We start from the raw sequence: 19,269 nt of genomic DNA on the forward strand, positions 1-19,269 counted from the left end.
CAAATATTACAAATATTAGCCCTTTGTAGTTACTATCTTCAAAGTGACAATAAATGAGCCAGACTGGCACATCTATAAGTAATTTGCATGTGTGTTTTTTTGGTACATTTATGTGTTTGAAGAGGGAATTATTTTTTTCTTCTTTTATTTTTTTACCCTCCTCTTCCAAAACTCCCTTAATTACTTTCAGTTCAGGTTGACTTACCATCTTATTCTAGGTAATGAAAGTCAGATGGGAAATAGTGAAACTTAGTCTAAAGTCAATCAGTCTGTTAAACCGAATACAAAATTCACTTGTGGTTCATTCACTCTTGGTAGGGAAAATGAGATGCTGACAATTCCCACTGAACACCTAGAGAAGAAATGGAAAAAAAAATCATTAAAGCAAATATCAACACTGCAGATAGAAGAGGGAACAAACACAACGTGCGCTCTGTCTCTGAAGTGCTGCTGCATTACAAAAACACAGGAAATAGTTCACATGAATTTCAGAAACTTCTCTTTTTTTTCTTACCTCCTGCCCTAGAAGCTCCATCAGCCCAGATTATGTGTGACCCAAAGAAACAGTACTGTTACAGCAATTTGCATATTTGTGTGCATGAGATAAAGTGAAGTCCCCATGACTAAACCTTTCCAGAGCTGTGGAGCACCCTTGGAAGGGAAATGGTTTTGTGGAGGGCACTCAGCTCCATCTCCTCTAGTGCAGAGGCAGAGCTGGGAGAGGTTGTGATGTTTTGGGCTGCTGAAAATAACCTGAAAGCTCCTGTGCTTTCAAGCTCTCTTCCCTGCCCAGAGGGCTGTCACTGATTGATGGAGGTCTCTGGCAGGGGCTGGCAGCTGCAGCTGGACCTCAGCAGCTTGTTCTCACCACCAGCATGTTCCTGCTTTTGGCACACAACTTTCTGGGATACTCCTGTCTCCCAGCTCCCTGATGAAGCAGCATGGGCTAGTGGAACTGCAGGCTCTGCCTCTTAACTCTGATTGAAAACCTGTGTGCATGTTCTTCCCAGAGGTGGGACTCAGACGAGACCAATTCTGGTGCCATTGTTCCTTTTCTTCTGTGCTTCGCTTTCCTCGGCTGTAAGATGAGGGGAAGATTTCCAAACCTGTGCAAGCAGGTGGTTCTGGACCAGCTGCATGCAGAGTGCCACAACAAGGTCAGTTGGGCACTGGCTTCCCTAAGCTTCTCAACTCCTTAGCTGGAAAGATCTGTCTATGCAGAGAAAGTCTCATTTTCAGTTCACAGCCTGCACATTAAAGCTCCAGCAAAATTTCCAAGGTAGGGTGACATATGTAAAGTATTGTAACTGCTGATTTCTCTCTGGCTTGCAGGTGTTGGATTTGTTTTTGGCTCATTACCATTAATTGGAATGAATTTTAATGAGTTCATGTGGCTTAGAATTGAGGCAGTTATAACTAATTCCATGTGTACATGCCAGATATATGTGTATGAGAAATCTCATGATCAAATAATTATTTTCTTGCAGGAACAAGAGCTGACAGTGCCAGCAGCTACCTAGTACCACCCTGGATTATGCAGCCTGTATGAATCTGAGGCTTCAAAACCATCTCTAATTACTCCTAATCCCTGGGACCACAGGCAAGGTCCCTCACCATGACATACTTCAATGTGCCTTCTCTGCAAGGATGTCAGTGCCACGAGCCACTTCTCAAAAAGGTTTTTGGTATCACTTAACAAACAGTGCAATGTGACCAAATACAGCTATAGAACAGTCTAGGCTGGAAGTCCAGTCATTAGCCTAGCACTGCCAACCATGTCCCTAAGTGCCACATGTAGGCAAAGTAAGTGGAAATCACTCCAGGAAAGGGAAAACAGCTTAGCTTTCCATGACTATCATTTAGTGGCATCTGTGAGAGGCAGAGCATGAAGGAAAATTGCACATCTCAGCATCTCTCACACCTGGGGGCTCCATTTACAGTCCTGATAGAATATTCTTTCCTCTTATGAAAAGACAGGGGTGAGAAGGTGGCCCTGTGTTAATTTTTCAGGCTTCTTCTGCCCTTTCCTTGTGCTTGGTTTTTCCTTTTCAGATGCAGGGCTTTGTGCTAATGAAGATTGAAATGTCTGTCTGACCTTCCTTGGTGCAGGCACAGAACAAGCAGTCGGTGTCAGTATGGCTCTGGCTTTCCTCCTTGCGCCAAGAGCTCGTGGTCTCACAGGGGAGAAGATGGGTGGCTGCTTGAAATGACCCATTTGTCTCAGTAGGCAGAAGGTGTAAGAGGCTCCTGGATGGCTACAGCACACATGTATTCTTATAGGAGCTCAGAGTTAAACATCCCTTTTAATAAGGATGAGACACTTACATTTGCATAAGTGTCAGCCTTAATGGACTTTAAAATATATAAAAGAACAGCACAGGGATCACTCCTGTACAATTGGGGAGGCTGGTGAGATGGGCTGAGAGGAGTGGTGCATGTGTCCCTGTCATGGAAGGTAATGCTTGTGATCTTTCCCAGCACCTGCACTGGAACCTGAACAAACTGTTCTGTAAGAGACCACAAAACAGCCCTAAGCTGCACAGCCTAACAAACAGCCTCCAGCATGCATATTAAAAGAAATACCATGAAATATGGGGCTTAGACAATTTTCCAAATTAAAGTGTCTCTGTCTGTCACTGGGAGGAGTTGGGCAGTGCTGACTGCCCCTCTGTTCACATGGTTTTAATCTGAGGCTGGAGCAGCATGATGTAACCTTTCTTTTTCCTGGGGATAAGACATGCTGTATTATCTGGGATGTTACCAAGGCTAAGGAGGAGTACAATTATTGTAGCCCAGCTGCTGTGTAATAATGTACTGATCATCAGCATGATGTTCTGCTCCAGCCTGATTTTGAGCCTGAGCTTTGAGTGTGATTCAGTCTGAGCGTCCCCTGGGTGGGGTCACAGCTCGCTGTATTTTACTTGAGCTTGGGGAGGACTTTCTGAGACATATCTGTTTTCTTGCTGCCCTGACTCTGTGCTGTCTTTTTCCAAATGGGAAGAGAGACCCTGCAGGAGGGCCACGCTGACTTTGACATGATGAACCAAGACAGGTCTCAGCAGGAACAACGTAGCTGAACTCGATGTTGGTCCTATGGCAATCCAATAGGAGTTTCTCTGAGAAGATGAGAAAGTGAATATCCACTGATGGCCAAGAGGAAAGGGTCTTAATGACCCTTTACTTAGGTTTACCTAGTTTTTCTTAGGAAAATATTCCCACAGAGCTGCCACAATCCCTGACTGGACACACTGGACACTGACAGAAACTTGCCTTTTTCTCCCCATGGGTACAGCTGCTCTGACTTACCACAGCCCATCTTTGGAGAGCTCAGCAGGACATGCTAATTCTGGCTCAGCACTGAGCTAAAGCAGAAATGCAGTTACAAAAAGGCTCCAGTAAATCAGAGGGTGGCCAGGGGGCTTGGATCCAGTCCAGCTGTCAGTGTAGACACAGCAAATAATACATTGACTGAACTTGTCCATGTCCCTTTGCAGAGATCAGATCCTGGTTCCTGCTTCACAACTACTAACACTGCTCTGACAGAAGTGACTGATGCCTTTAGATCCCAGAGTCACAGCTCAGCTCATGTGCATGACCTAGCCAATGGACTGCAGCATGGTTTTGCAGAAAACTATTTCATTGCAGTATAGATTTGATTTCAGACTCTTACATGGGAATGCCAGTGCCTCAGAGTGGTTATTTTGTAGCTGCCTTTATTTTTGTCAAAGGAGTTGTTTTTTTGTTTTTCATTGGATCTGCTCTATAACAGCTATGATTATAAATCATATTTGATATAATTTTCCAATGCCTTAAAATTCTGCTCATCTGGCCCTTGGCTTAGCAGGCTTTGGTCCCATAACACCCCTTATCCCTTTTCTTGATGTCATCAGTAGCCCCATTAGTACTGGAGTCCAAAAGGTTAATTGACTAAACCATAATTATTGAGTTTCTTCTCCCTGGTGTGAGCTGGGGACATCCTATGCTAGTGATAAATAAGTGAGTCCTCAGAAAAAAAAGCTGGGTAGCAGGGAGACAGTTTGCTCACCAACCTGGTAGTCCTGTGTGAGGTGATAGATTCCTGGTTCTGTAAATGTTTTCAGGTTCAGCAGCCTGAATACTGCCACAGTCTAATCCAGCCCTGTCCAGTTGGCCTGCACACAAGTCTGTCCTGCAGACAACCTGATTCCTCCTGCAAACCTGTGAGAAACTTTGTGTTGATCCCTAGTGAGTCCCTGAGGCAGGACCTGGTAGGACTGTGCACCTGAGGAGTGCAGGGGGTCACTGTGCTCCCCTAACCCCGGCTGCTTCTCTGGAGCAGTTCTGAAGGAGCACCTGGAGTCGTGGTGTGGCTTAGGGTGTATGGATTAGGAGACCAGGCACCCTGATTTCCCAGAGAGGTTTCCAAAAAGTCAGCAACAACTGGTCCTGGTGCATGGTGCACTGGTCCTGGTGATCTTGAAATGAAAATTCCATTGTAACCTCTGTTCAGTGACAAGGAGCAGCACGGTGTGATGCCACCCTGGGATTTGTCCCCAGCTACTGCAAAGGGAAACAGAGGTAATGCCTTAAGCTCTGCAGCCTTTCCATGTGGAAGGGAAAGGCTGCAGAGTGAGGCTAGGAGGCTGCTGGTGGTAGGACAGATGTCTTCCTGCTGTGAAACCTTGGTCAGAAGTGGAAACACATGTGCCTTTGAAAAGAGAGTCTGTAGGGTGGAAAAAAAGGGAGCAAAAGGACTCTGTCTTTCTCTCTCTCCTTTTTTTTTCCTAAGAAGAGAAAAACAGCTGTTTCAGCCCAGTAAGGTACATTTGAAATAGTTTTGAAAGGCACTGTGGGGAGCTGGACTTCTCTTCAACAATTTTCTGCTGCTAAATAAGAAAAAGTAACAAAACCTGAAACAACAGTGAGGAAGTGCAGAGGCTTCTCACAAAGCTTGCTGGTGAAAGACAAGCTTTCCCTGTGACTGAGAGGGTAACTGCTGGCCAGAACAATCATTCAAGCATCTGAGCAAAGACAGAAGCATATGTGTATGTGTGCACGTGTGAATCCTTTGGACAGCTTTGAATGAGGAAAAAAGCCTCACTGAAAGTGGCAGGAGGCAGTGAATGAGTCAGCATCACAAATGCTCCCCCTTCTTTCTTTGAAAAATCACACCAGGCTGTGTACTTCCCTCACAGCTTAGAATGAAAATAATGGGTTATCTAGTGAAGTCCACATGGAGTGAAGGAGGCATTTTCTGCACATATATGTATATTTTTATATAACTACACAGTGACTACATATATAAAGTATACATACACATGCATGTGTAAAAAATTTTAGACCATCTGTTTAGCAGTTTCTTTATGATCATGTATTTCCCTGTGCTTCTTTGTGCTGTTTTCTATGCTTTTGTTGCCCACTAACTTATTTTCCATCTTTTCCCCAGATCAGAGCCTGTGTGGCCATGACCTGTCTTTCTGCAACCAGCCCACTCAGAGCCAGAGGTAAAGAAACACAGGGCTTTGTGTATTGTGAAAGATTTTCTCATTTTCCTGGATGACTGAAAATAAGTAGTGATTAGATTAAAACAAACAACTATGCACTCCTATACCAAACTACTGAGACTGGACCTGGGAAATGGAGGAGATTGCTGGTGTGGGGCTGTAGCAATCATAGCTTGGCATGATGGAGCACCCTTCAGGCAGAGGAAATAGACCCCCAGCTTGCTCTGTGTTTTATTGTTCCGATCCTGTGGCGCTCTGTTGATTTACCACAGCAGAAGAAGCTGTGTTTTCAGATGTGTGTTAGCAAAATCAATTCCCCTAGTCCTGAGCACAGCAGGGGCTCCGTGCCCCTGGCAGCAGGAGGATACTCAGGGCAGCACAAGAGAGATGCAGGAGGCAAACACAAGGGTGGTGGAACTCAGGATGTAACCAGAAGGAAACCTCTGCAGTGATTCTGCTGATGGCCATTCCCCCAGCTCCTTGCTCACCTGATGAAGATCAAAAACTGCCTTCTGCATGGCCATTTCTGTCCCTCTAAACAGCCTGCCCTGACAGGCTTTTTGTGGGGAGCACATGATGACCCTGTGGACGTGACTTTTGGAGCTTAATGTCGCAATGGGGGTTCCTTGCTGATGAATGCGTTCAGGCACTCGAGGTGAAGGGTCCCCAGCTCCTGTCTCGTGAGGTAATGGCAGGAAAGGCATCAGAAACCAAGGTGATCCAAGGAAGCTGGGAGTGAGTAATCTGAATAAATAAGAAATTCTGTGAGCAATGAAGTGACTGAAATGTTCTCTATCATCTCTTTCCCCCTTTCTTGTGACACTGCAATCTGAGCAGATTTTCAAATACCTCTTTTCACACAATAGTGCTATGGGGCAAGGAAAAATTCAGTATATTACTTGAAGCATTAATAAGTGTGCAGAGAGAGCTTTCCTGAGATGGGACCAGTGGAGTTTGCAAGTTAGCTGAAAGCACAATGAAAATGCACCACTTAGGGAATGTATAAATAATTCTATACATTATTCTATAGCACATCAAAACACAGAGCCAGCCTCACACGCTTCAGCAGTTTTTGCTTCTGAGTGTTTTAAATGAGCTTGAAACCCTCTCAGATGCTTTTCTTCATAGGTGAATGGCTATCCAATGTACCAAAAGCAAAAATGTAATTAAACTTTAAACTCTTAAAATGCCAAGTACCACTGGGATAACAGAGGGGTAAAGCACAGTAATTGTTTATATTTACTCTATGTCTAGTTACCATTTCTTTTCAGGTGTCTGCCAGAACTGCTAGCTTGGGAAAGGCAAAAAATGTAAGAGTCAGTTTGTCTTTGTAAAGCCAGAACTTCAAAGTCTTCATTGACTTTCAGTGTGTGTGATCTCATTACCTGCCTGCTGAGAACAGTGCTCTACTTGACGCTGGTAATGCAGGGGGGCTTCTTTCCCATATATTTCAAAGCCCTTCCCTTCCCCTAAAGCTGTGGTAGGACTGCATCCCCCTTCAGAGGATCTGAGCATGCCATGTGCCAGGCCTTGAGACTGCACTTTTGAAAGAGAAGAAGAGTCTCTGCCCTCTTTCTCTCAAGTGCTTTCCCAGTTTCCCATGGCCATGGCCACTTCAGAGGCATTGGACACTCCCATGTCCTGGCATAACATCTCTGTGCTATGTTGTCTGTTTAGTAGGAAGTAAGGAATGAAGTAATTACAGGCATAAGAGCAGATGTTTAAATTACTACAACTAAGAATTTTTTGCTGCCAGGTCACACAACAAATCATGTTAAAAATCTTACAATCACGTGTGAAGCCCTGTGTCTCAAGTGCATCTCAAGATGCACACAAATAATCCTAGTAAAATTTAAGGGACTTGTTTGAATTTATGAACTGACTTTGTGAATATTCTCAAATCTCAGCTCTGAGAAGAAATGTTTGTTGCATTTCCAGTTCTGATTTTATTAGGTTAACTGTAAAAAAAGACGTGGGAGACAAAAGCAAATATGAACTAAAGCCTACAGTTCTTGAGCACTGGCTTGGGAGAAGGTATGAACTTTTTTGTTCTCTAAGGGGGTTACTGTGTGTGTAACTGGCAGAGGCTGTGTTGGGACTTTGAGGAGGGAATTTTTCTCTTTATTTCTTTCATATTGCAAAATAAGCCTTGGTTTTTAAACAGAGGTGTAATGCACAGGCTGCCTTTTCAACTTGGCCCCAGCCTGTTTTTGAGCAGATGTGAGTGAGTCAAATTTTCATACTAATGGGTATGTTGAGCTTATAAAACTTTCAATAGAAAATGGTGATAAACCATCTTAGTAGCAATTGTGAATATGTGTTTGCCAGGCTGCTCCAGATTACTGACAGTTCAGGTGGTCCCACGAGCTCCCAAAAGATCTGCCTTTGCAGAACAAGTTCTGCTAATGCTCAGGTATTTCACCCTGAGTACATTGCAGACTGCTGCAGGATTGTATCTTTCTTTGTTTAGAGGCAGTGAAAAGCTTGTATAACAATCCACTCTAAAGATCAGACTTGCAGTGTATTTCTGCAAACAAGATCTCTGGAGTGATCAAAAAACTGGAAAAGGCTTTGGAAAGTTTCTGAACTTCTACAGAGGTTTGATTAGTTCTCAAGGTGGAAGATCCCCTTCAGAGTATATACATTCCCTCCCTTCAGCATTTACCCCAAAGAGCTGATCACCTGGGTAAGGAAATTAAAGCAAAAATAATCCTTTTACTCCAATCCCCTCTTTATAAAACGGCTTCTGATAAAGTCTTGCAGTAAAGACCAGTGGAATTAACACTATAATGATAGTAAGAGTTAATTCCAAAGAGTTTTGTGGGGTTTTGTTTGTTTGTTTGTGGTATTTGTTTGGTTGTTGTTTGGTGTTTTGTTTGTTTGTTTTCTTTGTTCATTTTGCTGTTACTGGAGCTCATTTAGCCACCCAGACTGCAGCCATCCACAGCAGCCTGTCTGCCTGTCCTCCCTCAGCAGTGAGACAGAGAGGTTCTTCCAAGGGGTCACTCGTGCTTTGGGGAGTGCTGCTGGTATGAGGGATTAAACCAGCTCTGTTCCCTCAGGAGCTTCTGTATGAAATATAAATGAGAAAACCACACAAGGCTTTTAGCTGTGTGGTCTGGGGACCTTGGTTTAAATTTGGTTGCAGTTTGCCTCTAGACACATTCTGCACATGCTGCAGAGGCTGGAGAATATGTATCAGTAGTCCCTTGGCTTGATCATAACAAACTTGTGGCAATTACTATTTCTGTGTGTAATCTCAGTCTATCCATGGGGAATGGGAAGCCAATTGCTTTAGAAACTTTCATTGAATGCTGTGGCCCAGGCTTTAATTTCCAGCTTGCCTAGACAGAGATGAAAGACCTGTGTGCAAGAACAGGCTTATCCATTCTGTGAGCACTGTGCAGCAGGGCAGCCAAAAAGTCAACTGAAAAGCAGCCTGCAGAAAGGTGGTCAGACAGGCCAGAGAGAATTCTTCCCTTTGAACACCAGGGAGTCTGCAGGCTCCCCATCCAGTGCTGCCTGCTATTAACAGCCAAACAGCAAGACAGAGAAAACAGCCAAGAATCTCTGCCCTCTGTCCAGGCCAGGGGGTGTTGATGGATGGGCGTGAGGAGCTTGGTTTGGGGTGAGGTGAAAGGTGAGCAGGGTGAACATATCCACCAGGCTTGTCCCTGACAGCTGCTCTGAGCCAGGCAAAGTGATATAATCACAGAGAAGCAAATCAGGCAGATCTGAGGAGTTGTGGGTTTACCCAGCTCTGTGCATCCCATCACAGGGACCTGCCAGGGCTCTGGGTTTGGACTTCTTTAGAGGAGGAGGCACCTCTGAGTCACAGGCTCCTCCCTAGGAGCAATGTTCCTGTCCCAGTTCTGTCCCAGAAAAAGTAAGCTGGGAAAATGTCTAACATCCTAATGCCTGTTTCAACGTTTTCTCCATGGTTATGGATGAAGCAAAGGCAGAACCTCTTGTTGAAAGCCAGAACCAAAAATGAACTAAGGTGTGAATGCCTCAGCATGCTCCCTTGGCTTTCCCAAAGGATCACATCTCCTGGATGTAATGAATTTCTTTTCTTTGCCCCCATTTCTTTGTTTCTTTCTGCTCTTTGTTTTTCTACTGGAATTCACTTCCCCTGTCTCTTTTCAGATTTCTCAATTCTTCTTCTCTTGCCCCATATTGGCTTGATCAGGCTTTCTCTACCAACTCCACCCTTTAACTTTTCTTGTCCCTTTCTTTGAATACCTTCCTTCTCCTCTCATCCCCACAGCTTCCCTTTTCCAGCTTCAGTTCAGTCTGTTGGAAATCCTTTTTCATTTTGCCCATGTCCTGATCAACCTTACCCCTACCTATATATTTTTTTCCACCTCACAGATGATGACTCCTCCTTATTTCTCTTTAATTTTAGGATTTCTCTCCTGCACTTTTGGATTCTGTCACATCCTGAGTTCATCTTTCCAATATTGCTTCATTGCAGCAGGTTTTGTAGACTCTTTATTGATCAACTTAGTCTTACCTTCTCAACTTCTCTGTAACAGTGGCTAAATATATTCTATGTGTAATGTGGGTTGGGTTTTGTATTACAATGCTGCTAAAATGCTGCAGCCGTCTCAGGCTCCATAAAGGTATACAGCATTATACTGTATTATGGCTTTACAATATAATCATGTTACCCAGCAGAAAGGCTGCAAAAATCTAAGATTACACTTCTTCCTGCTAGGTGGTGAATTGTGATTAGAGAACCCCACGGAAAAATTGGGTTGCTCCATTTAGTCCTGCTCTCAATTCATCAGCCTGGGAGTTAATCGTTTGCCTGCAGCCACGGCAGACTGAAATAGCACCATTTGTTCTGGCAAGTGGGCAGAGAGGACAAGGCTAACCTGCTGAGCTCCCCTCTGCCAACTGGCTGCTGTTTGGAGATGTGGCCTGAAGAGAAGATCTGCTTGTCTGTGCTTTGAATCTAATTGTGTTTGTTGACCTTCTGACTTCTTCTGTTGTGAACCAGATCCAAACCTGGAAGCAAAGTGCTATTTTAGTAGTCAGGCAAAAAGGGCTGCTTAGGTCCTACCTGTGTCTTTGTGGGTCTGGGGGTAATGATGAGTGCTTTATTTTCAGGAGATCACAGAACTAGCACCAGGGGAGCATGAAATGCTTTTAGAAATGTATCTTGAAGTAAATAGCATGGTATTTGGCTTTTAATTAGTTTTTGATGAGGTTTCTATAATGCAAGGCAGCACAAATTGATGTTTTGGGATTGTTATCATTATAGTTTATTGCATGGGGTAAAAAAGAGAGTCTGCCACTTTCTCTGTTTCTCCAGTACCTTACATTCATTGCTGTGTAGTCTTTTACTGAAAAGGGCTAGAAGGGTTACTCACCTGGCTTCTAAGGATCATCCTGGATACATCCAAAATCTGTTAGGTGACAAACGTTAAAAGATCGTATCTGGATACCAAACTTCCCAGTACCTTTTGTGCTTTCTATCACACTCCAAAGTCTTTTAATCAGGGATGAAACCCTGAGTTGTGCCTCTGTGTTTCTCTGTGGTTTGCTTACTACTAGGTTTGAATGAAGTAACAATAGAACAGGGCTGTGCCCTGCTGTTAAAATTCAGTGTAACCTTTTCAATTTAATATGGAACTTTTATGGGGGTAAAAGGAAAAAGGTTTAGAGACTTGATCTGCACTACATTTGTATCTTCTCTCTCTATACCCTGGAAATATTGTCTTTGTTCTGCTTTTCATCATAGATGAATTGGGTCCTATTCAAGCTGTCTGTTGTTCCATATTTTCAAACCATTACTAGTAAGAAATTATCTTATAGTATGTTCTGTTTCAGTGAACAGGGTTTCAGAGACAGATAAAGAACTCCTGGCTGTCAGTTGAAGAGATACTAATGTACAAATATGAATAAATACATGAATACATATATATGGGTACATATAGGCACATATATACACAATCAGAATTCCCATTTTCAGTTCCTAATGCTCTAATGCTCTGCTTCTGTCACATGTTAAAAGCACAGTGGTTATTTCTGCAGTTTTACCCCTATAACTGATTTTTATTTTTTTAGTTCTTGTTTCCTAATTGGTCTTAGTAGTTCAAGTTTGTTTCTTGTCAGCAGTCAGTTTCACTTTCTGTAAGCACAGCCCCTCTAATTTTTCCAATAGTGTAGCAGGAGATAACAAAGGAGTTGCTTTTCTCATTTGGGATTTGATTTCTTGCCATGCTGAGGACAGAACAGCAATTAAACAATATTTGGAAGCTTAGAAAACTGAACACAAAGTACTTGGACAATGGGTCCATGCAGTGCCTGAACTGCATTAAGGTGTTTATCTTCAAGACAATGTCTTCCAGGGGGTGAGAGTGCAATACCTGTTTTTGCTGATGAATGTAACACCAAACAATTATCTGACTTCCTATGGACACAGGAGGAAGAGTCACAAACTAAACCTATGTCCCTTAGCTGCTGAACTTTTATCAATAAGATTAAATTCCTTTCATGTATTCCTTTCATAGCTCATGTGTTCTATATTCAAATTTAACATGTCCTCCAATTTCTGTTTGTGTGTCCATCTGACACTGCTGGCTATGATTTTGGAGTAACATCTATTGATAACAGTAAAGAGGAGCAATCTCAACTCCTAAAGGTTCTACCTGTTCAGTAATTTTGTTGTTTGGCATTCCAGAAATAGGAATCAGCTACTTTTAGCCAAGTGCTTTTCCCCAAAAATGCAAATTCTATCTTTTGTCCAAGGCTTTGGTCTTAATATTCTGTTAATTTGCTCAAATGGAATATGTTTAGAGGATGGCAGTAGGATGAGAAAATCTTGTTGAGATAGTTGGGGCATAGTTGTTTAGACAGTCAAGTTTTTTGCAAGATATGAATAGATCAAGTGGCTATAAAAAGTTTGGGAAAACATTTTAAAAAACATTATGACCTTAATGATTCTAAAATGATATGCTGTTGATGTAGATTAATTTTAATGAGTGCATGAAGAACCTTCATATATATCTAAAAATATAATGAACTAGTGCTTTATGGGAACTACTTGGTCTAAGTTCTAAAAGGGCATGTGTGAGAAGAGGTTCTTTGGGGTTTTCTTTAGTATTAGATTAATAACAACAGCTTGTCTGCTAGTCTAAGAAATCTGCAAATATGAAATGACTAACAAGCTGCTTGCAAGCTTTTTGTTTTATCAGATAATTATTTTAAAAATATTATTTGTTTTTAAAATAAAGACCATTAAGATGGCCCTGGTCAGTTTGGGACTGGGACTTTCTACAAGGAACTGGCAGAATCAAACCTAACCAAAATAACAAGTGTTAATTAAGTTCTGACTAATGTCATGCAGTATGATTGTTGCTACTCTGTTTTACCCTCTCCTCAGTCTTTCCCTCATTCAAGACCAGTCACTGAACACATGGATGCTTCCTCCTCCCAAGTCCCAGCTAGAGTGAGCCAATCAGACAATCCATTTTATGTGAAAAAGGCACAAAGACATGAAACAATTTACCAGAGATCTAAAAACCAAAGTGCCCTATAATACCATAATATCTCTGTTTTCCTCCTAAAATGTTAATTATTGCTTATCAGCAGCAACTTCTAAAAATGTCATAGGTCTGCAGCAATCTGGTGTCATGCTACAATGAGACTTGTGTCTAAATAGACATTAATTTCATGCTAAAGGGGCACTGTGACTACCTACTCTTCTGTCCTCTTGTGCCTCTGGTAAGGACACTGTACTTTTCTGGTGCAGCCATTAGTTCAGGCAGCAGTTGTGAGTGAGAACTGGTGGACAGCAAAAAGAGGCAGTTTCAGTGACTAGAGCACCAGGAAAACAGCAGATAGCGAGCTGTGGTGGTACTTGTGTGTGTAGTGCTTTTGTATTCATGACAACCTACTCATTTGCAAAGAGCACAGAAGATCAATCAAAATCTATACCAAACAAAGAAATGATAAATTAATCAATGAAACCATGGGCTAATCAAATGGCACCCTCCTCAATTACTCTAATAGGAAAGGAACAATTGCTGGTTCTGGCTCCTGATTTAGAATGACAGTATTTGCAAACAAGCACTGATTTAGACTTTAGTTAATTAAGTCAAGTGAGCTGTATGGAACAGGATTCCACTTTGGGTATTTTTTTCAGTTAATGAGATAAATGGATTCAATTTCCCAATTTCATACACCTTTCCCAAAGAGTGGATAAGAGTACATGAGTTTATACACAGCTATACATTTGAAGGTAGGACTACAGGTCACAGGTGAGTTATGGTCCACTGCAGAAACTTGAGTTTTTACACTATGCAATCCCTGTCATACATCAAAATTCAGCTTCAAAACCAGTAATCTTTATTTGTCTTGTCCATCTATCTAGAATTTGGCTTCTTCATGTACTAGAAATAATTCCTAGTTTCCAGATTAACTGTGTCTAAACTACTTGTACTTAGTTTATTCTGAATAATTCAGTTCTTTCCAAAAGCTGAGTGTCTGTGTTTGGGTTATCTTCACTTTTGTCTGATGCATAGTTGGGGATGCAGTGGTGGGCATTTGTATCACAGAGAGAATCCACCTTGTCTGTCAAAGAGCAGGCTTTGGTCTCTTTCTGGTGCAAATCTTTCTCTATTTACATGTGATACTCAGAAAAACTATTGCTCTGTTCATCTGCCATAGTATATGCCCTGGTTCACTGTTCAACTTTTAGTACAAAAGAGAAATTTCTTATTCCAACTGGTTGGAGTTGGGGAGGAAGGGGTAAAAGGAAACTATGTAGGTTTAGTCTTGGGCCATTACAATAATTCAGGGAAAGGTTTTTGGGTTTAGGTACGTGGGTGATCATACAAATTTATTTGGCCTTTATCCTCCCTGAGGAGGCAGAGCAATGGATTTGATTCCTCCAAAGTCCCTGAGGGCTGTAGGACTGCCTGCATTGTGTATTCCGTGGGGATAGGTTGCTGTAGAGGTGATATTTGGGTACTGCAACAGACTTTGTTTAATATCCTTTGAGCTCTGAGGGTCCTTTCAAACAGGTGATGAATGCTTTTACAAACAGAGTCATCATTGGAGGTGCAGCACCAGACTAATTGAAAATGTTTCCTTTGTCTCCTCTTGATCTGGAGGAATCTAAGACTGGGAACCAGAAGCAATATTTGCTTTTAATCTTGTCCAGAAACTTTGCTTCCACAAAGTTTTCCATGAGTTTTTTCATCTTAATTTTCTTTCTTTTCTATGATAGTGAACCTTGAGTGAAGATAACGAGCTTCATGCATTCAAATCAGTGCTTGAGTGTTAATTAGGTCACTCTTACTAGGATGATTTATTGACCTATATTCAGTATTTGCAGCCCTAAGTTTTCCTACATGGACAATCAGTGAAAATAACATTCATCATTCTTTGAGACATTGATAATCTTATTTTTTTCTCTATTTTAGGTTTGCAGAGCAGATTAATAAATAATGTAGTCTGAGGGTCTGATTGAGTAGTTTTTCAAGATATTGAGAGGCCTCAGAAGAGAAAATAGGCCTTGATTTGTAGGTTTTCAAAGCAGATTAACGAAGATCAGCTTTTGGAGCCTGATTAACTATTTTGAGCTGAACTGGAGGGCTTCCATTGATTGCAGTAGTCACTGGATGATATTAAATGTATTGTACATACAGAAGATGGCCCAGCTACTTATACAGGAAAAGAGCTTACAAAAGTCTCCAAAGCCAAAATCAAATATCTTTGATGTTTCACAGTGTGATGGATAGCTTGCTGAAAGAGAGTTCAGACTGAGAACTTTTATTCCTATACTTTTTATTTTCTGAGTTTCAGTTTTTTTCCCCCAGAAAAAACACGAGGGATGGGTAAGCCAAGTATAGTAGCCTTCAGATTTGTGTGTGTTTGAACATCTAACATGACTAGTGAGATTCTGATGTTGGTCTCTGGAGCAGCCTGCAGGCCAGATACTTTGATTTTTTTTCTAAGCTAATGAAATACAACACCATGCCTGTTTCTATATGGGGGCATGAAACTGTCATGGTGCAGTCTTAGAGAAAACAAAAAGAAGTCGTCTAAACAAAAAGTATGCTTAGGCTGTGGAGCAGCTTGCTGCAGTTGCTGTAGATGCTAGAAGTTTCCTTACATGTAAAACATAAGTGGAGAAATTAATTGTGGAAAAAAAATCCTTGTATGGGTATCCCCTTTGGCTTGGGAAAACCTTTAACAGGTTTCCTGGAGGCTGGAAAAATACTTGAAGTATCATTGAATGCTTGCCATGTTCTAATATGTTTCCTCAAATTGCTGACATCGATCAGCATTGAAGGAAAATCTTGGATCCACTTCTCTATTGTGCTGTCCTTGACTTATGTGTGACCACGCTTCCTGTGTCTACTTAGGCAAGTGTGTTCATCTTCTACCTGCATGAATTTTTTTAGAGGGTTGAATTGTCACCAAATTTGGTAGAGGTTAGAAATCTTAAATATAGCCAGCTTCTACGTATTTTGTAAAAAGAAGACACATGAACGAGGTAAAGGAGAATTTTTTCTGTGCTAGTGCATGATCACAGCTTTTGCTAGACAGTAGAGTCCACAAAAGTGTACACTGCTATTATTGTCCAGACTTGGGAAAAGGCTTCAAAACTCACAATCTATTAGACATCAAAAAATTCATCAAAGACAAAGCCAACCAAACAACTCATGTAACTACCTTTCATCTCAGTGTTTTTCTGCAGAATCAAACCTGCAGGAATTCCCCTGAAAGAAAATTGCCATCTTTTTCTTTGGCAAAAATGGGCTCTTGGGAGAAGTGAGGTCCTCTCTCTTCCTCATTAATTCAAGGACCATTAAGCACTCTTAGCAATGATCCAGGATTGGTCTCTGCAGAGTTTCCCCACCATAATTGCTGTATAGTTCAATTCTTTATTTAGGTCTGTAGCAAAGGCTTGCAGAGAACAATCAAGCCTGGAGTCCCTGCATTGGAATACCTGAATCAATAGGAAAATTTAAAGGCTTGTTCCCGCCAATGGGTAAGAATAACAAATACATGCAAGGTCAGCCTCTACATCCTTTGCACCTTCTTATTTAGCAGGTTCTCAGTCTGGAGTCCAGGTGAGCGCAGTGGAACCAGTCACTGCTCAGGCAGGAGGGACAGAAGCAGCTCTGTGATGGACTGGCTGTAAGGAGGCAAACTGGCTGCAGCCCTGGGACCCAAACCCAGGCTTGGAGGTACTCCAGGTGCTCAGCAAACCAAGCTGGGAGCACCTTCCTGTGCTAGGAGCCCCTCCTGGAACTGTGCTGCTATACTGACCCTGAATGCTGTGAGCAGGGCTTGAAGGCCACACAGGGTTTCCCAGTGGGAACAGGCACTTGACAATGTGTATACATTACATATATATATTTAAATAAAATCCACCATTGCCAGCCCTTCTTTATCTCCCTTCACATTCTAGTTCCACTGTTTCCATTCTAATAAGAAGAAAAGGGCATCTAAATGTTATAAAAGCTTTTTTTTTCCTCCCCTAGTGAGCTTTCTTCTCCAGCATGTTGATGCTCCTGATAACTGATCATGCCTTCTTATTTATTCATGAGAGTGATTCTGGCCTACAGATGCACAGAGCTGATAGTGAGCAGCTCACTCTGGAGACATGACTGGACAAGAACAACTCGGTGTTACACAAGGCTGGGAACATTTGCAGTGAAAACACTTCTCTGGGGAGGTTGGAAATGGTGAGAAATGTTATCTGCTCAGGATCTCTGCATAAGTGCATATGGATTGGCATTTAGTTAAATGGCAACAGGGAAGAGGACACTTGGCTCTTTCAACACCAGTATAGATTAGCACCAACCAGTGCTAATAATAAAGTAACACTGAATTTGAGCTTCATGAAGCACATGTAATGAGTTATTACATGCAAGTGTTAATGAACACAAAGAAAATGCTAATGACTGCTAATGACTCATGGAGGAAAGGAGTGCCTGGGACAGAAGTTTTGTGTTTTCACTTGACCTCCTGTGCTGTGGAAGATACTGGGCTGGACATTTTTTAAAATCCAGATGGACTGTTCTTAAATTCTCATATAACATAACTGATAATAACTTTGACTAGAAAAAAAAATCTAATTTATTTTCATACATTTGTGTAATAAAGAAGGGAGAGAGCGAGATGGATTGTAAAATGTGCATCAAAAACAAAGGCTGAAATGTGGAAGGGTTTTGGCTCTCTTCTTGAGTTGGAGTCATTTGATTTTGTTGATGCATTTCTAGCTTTTTGGCCTTTAAAAAAGTTTCTAATAAAAATCAAATCCCCAAAAGAGAGCAGCAATTTCTCAGAGGTGGAAAATAACATCAAAGTAGAAACGATTTTTAGAGCTGGCATTTCTGGGATGTTTAATGATAAGTCAAACTTGCCAGAACAGAGAAAAGCTGAGCTAATGTACAACAGTCAGAGATTTTTCCCTTGACTACCACAGCTAATATTATCAACAAACCTGCATATTCCCTGCAAAGTGCAGATGGGAAAACATCAGTTAATGACCACATACACAAGCTTGGGAATCTCTTCTTTGCAAAAATGCAGATAATGCAGGTGAAAATTTTTATTCATCTATATACTTATGAGGAACTGCTAAGTGAAGGTCACATTCATTGAACAGAATTCTTCCCTTCTTCCTAATTTGGAGCTACTCAAACAACTGAGTCATGATGGAAGCAAAAATCTGGTGGTGCAATGAGTCATCAGGAGGAAAAAACGTGAATCAAGAGATGTAGGGGTTATGTTATCTGGGACAGGTCTGGCTTGCTGATGCATAGCAGGGGATGACTTGCAGTTGGACCTGGTACTGCTTATATTCTGTGAGCCAACTGGGAGTCCTGTTGGGCACTTAGGTTCATGGCCAGAGTTTGGAGAAAGATGGCTAAATCCTGCTGATCCTTCTAGTGCTGCATCAGCAGAAGTGAGCAGCCAGTAGAGTTCAGCCCCCCAAAGACTTTAAATGAGAAGCAGAATGAGAATAAGCACAGAAAGAAAGGAAATTGTAAGCATTAAATGGAGGAATTGCAGGACTTCTTTGAACACATTATTTTAATGTAGGGTCTGAACTGGTCCTCATATCTGGCAGAGGGGTCTGTGCAGGCTCACAGCACCTCTATACAAGAAAAGACCAGAGCAAAAACTGTATTATGTGGGTATTTGGTTTTAGTCCAATGATTAGCAGAGATCTGCCTCCTGGACCCTCTCAGGAAGCCTGTTCCCAGTCCCAGAATATTCATGGATATTCTGCTTGCTAAAAAAAGTAACATCTTTTAAAAGAGAAATCTACACAGTAAAATGAGAATATGGAAAGGCCAGTTGTAAATGCTGACTTGAAATAGAGATTTGAGGGAAGCAGAGATTATTTTTGGTCTTGCCATTAAGAGTGGTTTTAAGATTTCCTGTCAGTATTGGGATATGACATTTATTAAATTAGCAACTGCTTCTGGCTTGTGTGGAGGACATACTGCTGGGTTGAGAAGCTCATTAGCAATATTTGTTGAATTCATATTTATCCCCAGAATCAATACTTGTAACATACTAATTAAATCATCTGTTTAGGACAGCCCCATGCTGTACCAGAAGGAGTCTGTTCCCATCACGACACATGCAATCCAGCATTTAGTTCCCATTATTATTAATGAGCACTGCAGGCTTAATTCCTGATGTGAGTCTCTGAGCAGGCATGCACAGCCTCATCTGCCTGCTGAATGTTTTAAGCAGTGCTTTTTCCAGCACTCAGGATGCATTAACCCTCCTGGTGCCTTTGCTTTGG

This window comes from Catharus ustulatus, chromosome 7, assembly GCF_009819885.2.
Source record: "Catharus ustulatus isolate bCatUst1 chromosome 7, bCatUst1.pri.v2, whole genome shotgun sequence".
Lineage (NCBI taxonomy): Eukaryota > Metazoa > Chordata > Aves > Passeriformes > Turdidae > Catharus > Catharus ustulatus.